Below are 6,534 nucleotides of genomic sequence, written 5' to 3' on the forward strand. Positions count from 1 at the left end.
TACTTTAGACTTTTGTCTCATTAAGTGTTTCATACTTGGTGTCTCAGTACTAATGAATTCATTAGTGATTGATAGAGCTTTGTTTTTTAAACAAAGTCTTTACTCTTAAAACAATAATAGACAATCCAGTCTTTACAAATTTGAACAAATGAAAATCTGAAGATTATACCCATCTAAAAACTATGAAATTTTGTTGAAAAAGTATTATATATGTTAAAAATTGAAGACTCCATTCAAACTTTGGATTTTCATGGTTTTACCTTGTGGTCCCGTTAATGGAGATGACAAATTCCTAGCCAAAGGTTTTTGTGTAAACTATTAAAAAGCTTGTTTGTATACCATTCCCACCTACAGATCGGGATCTTCGAAGCATTAGCACCTTGGCTGCCAATTCCTAGTTTCTCCCATGCTGAATAATTTTTTTTCAAATTTTTATTTAAATTCTAGTTAATCAACATACAGTACATACAGCTGGTTTCAGGAGTGGAATTCAGTGATTCACCACTTACATATAACACCCAGTACTCATCACAAGTACCCTTTTTAATCCCCATCACCCATCTAGCCCATCTCCCACTGACCTCCATCAGCATTCACTTTATTCTTCACCATTAAGAGTCTCTTATGGTGGGTGCCTGGGTGGCTCGGTGGGCTAAATCCTCTGCCTTCGGCTCAGGTCATGATCCCAGATCTGGGATGGAGCCCCCATCGGGCTCTCTGCTCAGCAGGGAGCCTACTTCCACCTCTCTCTCTGCCTGCCTCTCTGCCTACTTGTGATCTCTGCCTCTCAAATAAATAAAATCTTTAAAAAACAAAAAAAGAGAGTCTTTTATGGTTTGGTTCCTTCTGTTTTTTCCCTCTTCCCATATGTTCATCTGTTTTGTTTCTTAAATTCCACATATTAGTGAAATCACCATATATCTTTCCCTGACTGATTTCAATTAGCATAATATACTCTAGCTACAACCACATCATTGCCAATGACAAGATTTCATTTTTTTTTGGAAGACTTAAGTAATATTCCATAGTATATACATAACACATCTGTTTTATCAATTCATAGCCAATGGACATTTGGCCTTTTTTTTTTTTCATAATTTGGCTATTGTTGATAATACTATTTTTGATAATACAACTATAAAGAGCAATATGCTTGCACCCCTTCAAAACAGTATTCTTTTATCCTCTGAGTATATACATACTAGCACAATTGCTGGCTTGATAAGTAGTTAGCTCTATGTTTAACTTTTGGAGGAAGTTCCATCTTGTTTTCCAGATTGGCTGCAACAGTACACATTCCTACCAACAGTATGAGAGGGTTCTCATCCTGGGAGAGCACAATACCTGTTGTTTCCTGCATTGTTAGTTTTAGCCATTTTGACAGGTGTGAGGTGGTATCTCATTGTTTTGATCTGTATTTTCCTGATGCCAAGTGATCACTTGCACAATTATGCTGTGAATGATGAGCATCTTTTCACATATCTATTAGCTATCTCTGTCTTCTTCAGAAAAATGTCTGTTCAGCCCTTCTACACGATCACCCTGAGCTAGTAGCCGCGCCTGCTCCCTGCCACTGCCTCTGGACCATGGACTCCCGCAAAGTGAGCGAGCTTCGGGCTTTCATGAAAATGTATAAGAAGGATCCGAGCGTTCTGCACACCGAGGAAATGCGTTTCCTGCGGGAGTGGATGGAGAGCCTGGGGGTAAAATACCACTCATAAAATTAAATCAGAAGACAGTATCAAGGAAGAAAAACCAGATAGTAAGAAGGTGGAGGAAAACATAAAGACAGATGAACCATCAAGTGAGAAGAGTGATCTAGAAATTGACAATGAAGGTGTGATTGAACCAGATACCAATGCCCCTCAAGAAATGGGAGAAGAAAATGTAGAGATAACTGAGGAAATGATGAATCAGGCAAATGATAAAAAAGTGGCTGCCATTGATGCCCTAAATGATGATGAACTACAGAATGCCATTGACTTGTTCACAGATGCCATCAAATTAAATCCTCGCTTGGCCATTCTGTATGCCAAGAGAGCCAGTGTCTTCATCAAATTACAGAAGCCGAATGCTGCCATTTGAGACTGTGACAGAACTACTGAAATAAATTCTGATTCAGCTCAGCCTTATAAGTGGTGTGGGAAAGCACATAGTCTTCTGGGCCATTGGGAAGAAGCAACACATGATCTTGCTCCTGCTTGTAAACTGGATTATAAAGAAGATGCTAGTGCAATGCTGAAAGTTCAACTGAGGGCCCAGAAAATTGCTGAACATGGGAGAAAGTATGAGTGGAAACATGAAGGGCGAGAGATCAAAGAAAGAATAGAAAGGGTTAAGAAGGCTCGGGAAGAACATGAGAGAGCCCAGAGGGAGGAAGAAGCCAGACAGCCAGACGACAATCAGGAGCCCAGTATGGCTCTTTCCCAGGTGGATTCCTGGGGGAATGCCTGGTAATTATCCTGGAGGAATGCCTGGAATGGCAGGGGGGATGCCTAGAATGGCAGGAATGCCTGGGCTCAATGAAATTCTTAATAATCCGGAAGTTCTTGCAGCCATGCAAGATCCAGAAGTTATGGTGGCCTTCCAGGACGTGGCCCAGAACCCAGCGAATATGTCAAAATATCAGAGCAACCCAAAGTTTATGAATCTTATCAGTAAATTGTCAGCCAAATTTGGAGGTCAAGCATAATGCCCTTCTGACAAATAAAGCCCTTGCTAAAGGAAAAGCAACTTCAGTCACCTAATGGATGTCGCAATAATACAAACCAGTGTACCTCTGATCTTCTCATGAAGAAAGCTGGGGTGCTGTGAAGAGAATCCCTACCCCTCTGCTCCCCATGCAACTGAAACATTCTACAATGGTTTGCCAATAGGGTACTCATTCAGATAATGTTTTCCTACTAGGAACTACAAACTTTAAACACTTTTTAAACCTTAAAAATATTTAAAAACATATTAAAAGGGTGTGTTAGTCCCTACATTTTTCTTTACTAATCATTTCAGTTATTTTTCCTTTGGATTAATTGGGCAAGGAAGATATTTCAGTGTGGAAGATTCATTGCTCAGTTATAACGAGTGAAATAAAGATTTATTAGTGGGAGGCAAATAATACATTAAAATAGATGAAGTTTGAGTTGGAGATACAGTTTCTGAGGCATTTTGACTTGTCTTTTTAAAAGCTTTATTTTTTAAACACAGTTTATTTTGATAGAACCATTGGGACCACCAGTATTGCAGTCAGACCTGGGTAGGGACCGCAAGTGCTTGACAGGGCAGCAACAAACTTACTCCTTTTATATAGTGTTCACCCTTGTGCAGAAGCATTTAAATCTTACACTGTGGTGAAGGGATGATTTTTATAATGCTGCAGTAGACTTGGATTACTTAGCTGTGTTCTTGTCTGATATAGAAAATAAATGTTTTGTGTTCTTTCCACATAGGGGAAATAAGGGAATACCTTTTTTTTTTTTTTTTAATATTTCTGTGTTTAGAGTGACCTTTCCTGGCCAGAAAATACCCATTTCTTTGTGTGCTTTCTGCTTATTTTCATGTCCCCCCTTCTCACCTCCCAGTACTCTTTGAGCTAAAGATAGTCCTTTTTCACTGGTGTCATCACTATTATCATCATTCACAGCATAATTGTGCAAGTATATGTAATGCTGGGTTTACTGTGTAATACATATAGTGATTATGTAAGGTAATACCCATAACAGTTGTAGTTTCTTACTTGGCCAAGTGATTGCATATTTAAATGTTAGGTTTCTGCTTCGGTGAGATCTTAACCATCTCAAAAGATGTTGGAAGGAGGGATTCCCTTTGATGTTCAGTCTTCTGAGGAAATACCTGTTGCAGTTGGAGTTTATCTGACATTATTCATCTTCGTTTGGAGAGTATGAGGTTTGAATTCATTGATATACATAGAGGGGAACCAAATTTCTTGATCCAATATGAATTATAAAATTGATGAGATCCATGGTTCTTTATTGTGAAGTTGGTGGCATTATGAGTGTTCTTATTCAGCTCTTGAATACTGCACCATATCCCACACCTCTCCTTTTTTCCTTCCCTCTCCTCCAAGGATAAAGAAATGATGGATATTCTGTTGTACATTCAAATCTTAACATTAATTAAGACTAAGTCTAGGCACTGTACTAGGAATCACTAGGTTTCTACCTTTCCAATTTAAAGTGCTGGTGTTCAAAAACAGTTTTCAAGGGATGAGACCCTCTATACTTTGCTTATTTGAAGAATCAGTGGTAGGAGCAGTGAAGAAAATTCCATGGAATAATTTCTGAAATAGCACATTTCTGAAGTCATAAGTAAGTTGATTCAAGTTCTAACCCTTTACTGTACACAAGCAAATAGAAATGCATCTGTTATATAAGTGAGAAAAGGCTGTATGCTAACTGAGCATGCTTTTTAAATCCTTTAAAAATACTCAGCATATAAACTTGCATTTGAGCTTGTCAGCGGGGGAAAAAAAATGTCTGTTCATGTCTTTTGTCCATTTCTTAACTGGTTTACTTGGATTTGTGGTGTTGTTTGATTCTTTATAGATTTTGGATTCTAAGTCTTTATTAGATATACCATTTCCAAATATCTTACCCATTTTGTGGTGGCCTTTAATTTTGTTGATTGTTTCCTTCACTGTGTAGAAGCTTTTTATGTTGTTGAAGTCCTGATAGGTTATTCTTCCTTTTGTGTCCTTTGCCTGTTGCTGGTGTTTATAGGGATTGTATTAAGTTTTATTTTGGATAGCATAGACATTTTAACAGTGCTTTTCCAATCCATGATCATAGAATGTTTTTCCATCTGTTTGTGTCTTCCTCAATTTCTTTCATAACTATTCTATAGTTTTTGAAGCACAGAGCTTTCACCTCTTTGATTAGGTTTATTCCTACATATCTTATGGTTGTTGGTGCATTTGAAAATGGGCTCCATTCCTTGGTTTCTTTTTCTGCTGCTTCATTACTGGTGTATAGAAATGCAACACATTTCTCTACATTTGTATTATATCCCACAAGTTTGCTGAATTCCTATATCACTTCTAGTAATTTTTTGGTGGAATCTTTCAGGTTTTCTACAGTGTATCATGTCATTTGTAAATACTAAAAGTTTGACTTTTTCCTTGCCGATCTGAATGCTTTTTCTTTCTTCGTTGTCTGATGCTGAGACTAGGACTTCCAATACTTTGTTAAATAATAAGGGTCAGAGTGGACATCCCTGGTCATAAAGGGAAAACTCTGTATCTCCCCACTGAGGATGATATTAGCTGTGGGTCTTTTTTATATGGTCTTTATGATGTTGAGTTATGTTCCTTCTATTCTCTACTTGTTGAGAATTTTTTTCAAGAATAGATGTGGTACTTTGTCAAATGCTTTTTCTGCATCTTTTGAGAGGATCAAATGGTCCTTATCCTTTCTCTTATTAATGTGATGTATCCTGTTGATTGATTTATGAACCATTCTCACAGCTCAGGGGTATATCCCACTTGATCATGGTGAATAATTCTTTTAATGTACTGTTGGATTTGATTTGCTAGTATCTCATTGAGAACTTTTTGCATCCGTGTTCTTTGAGGATATTGGTCTGTAATGTTCCTGTTTAATGGGGTCTTGATTTTGGAATCAAGGTAATGCTGGCCTCACAGAATGAATTTGGAAGGTTTTCTTTCCCTCCTAATTTTTGGAACAGTTTCAAAAGAATAGTTTTGGGTTAGGGCAGGGCTGTTTTAGTAGACATGTACTCCTTTAGGTTTGTCTAGAAAATGTTCTCTCTCACCTTCTATTCTGAATTAGAGCCTTGCTAGATAAAGAATTCTAGCCATGTATTTTTCCAATTCTGCACATTGGATATATCATGTCAGTCCTTCCAGTCTGCCATGTTTTTGTGCACAGGTACCAAAGACCTGATATATTTTCCCTTGTAGGTTAAGGACTTATTTCCCTTGCTGCTTTCAGGATTCTTTCCTTGTCTGTGTATTTAATGAATTTGAAAATGCTATACTTTGGTGTTGGTGGCCTGTTTTTATAGAATTTAATTTGAGTTCTTGAGCTTCTTGGATTTGGATGTCTGTTTCCTTTCCCAGATGAGGGAAGTTTTCAACTATAATTTTCCCAAATAAATCTTCTGCACCCTTTTCTCTCTCTCCTTCTTTTGAGGCTTCTTTGATATAAATGTTTTATACTTTAAGAAGTCACTGAGTTTCCACATCTATATTCATGATCCAATGTCTTTCTTTCCCTCTTCTTTTTGGCTTTATTATTTTCCACAGTTTTATCTCCTATTATTACTGATTCTTTCCTCTGGTTTGGTTCCTCATTTTCATGGCATCCACCCAATTTTACAACTCACTTATAGCATTTACATTTACAACTCACTTATAGCATTTTTTATTTCTGCTTGACTAGTTTTAAGTGCTTACTTTGAGGAAGTAAGGGGTTCTCTAGTGTTTTCTGTGCTTTTCTCAAGGCCAGCTGGTATCCTTATAATTGTCTTAAATTCTGGTTCAGGCATCTTATTTATATCAAT

General features: G+C 37.4%; 1 pseudogene; it reads left to right on the forward strand.

Annotated features, from left to right (window-relative positions):
- Positions 1-1,586: 1,586 nt before the first annotated feature.
- LOC116583919 lies at positions 1,587-2,957 on the forward strand (annotated as a pseudogene).
- The last annotated feature ends 3,577 nt before the right edge of the window (positions 2,958-6,534 follow it).

This window comes from Mustela erminea, chromosome Y (genome assembly GCF_009829155.1).
Source record: "Mustela erminea isolate mMusErm1 chromosome Y, mMusErm1.Pri, whole genome shotgun sequence".
NCBI classification, from domain to species: Eukaryota; Metazoa; Chordata; class Mammalia; order Carnivora; family Mustelidae; genus Mustela; species Mustela erminea.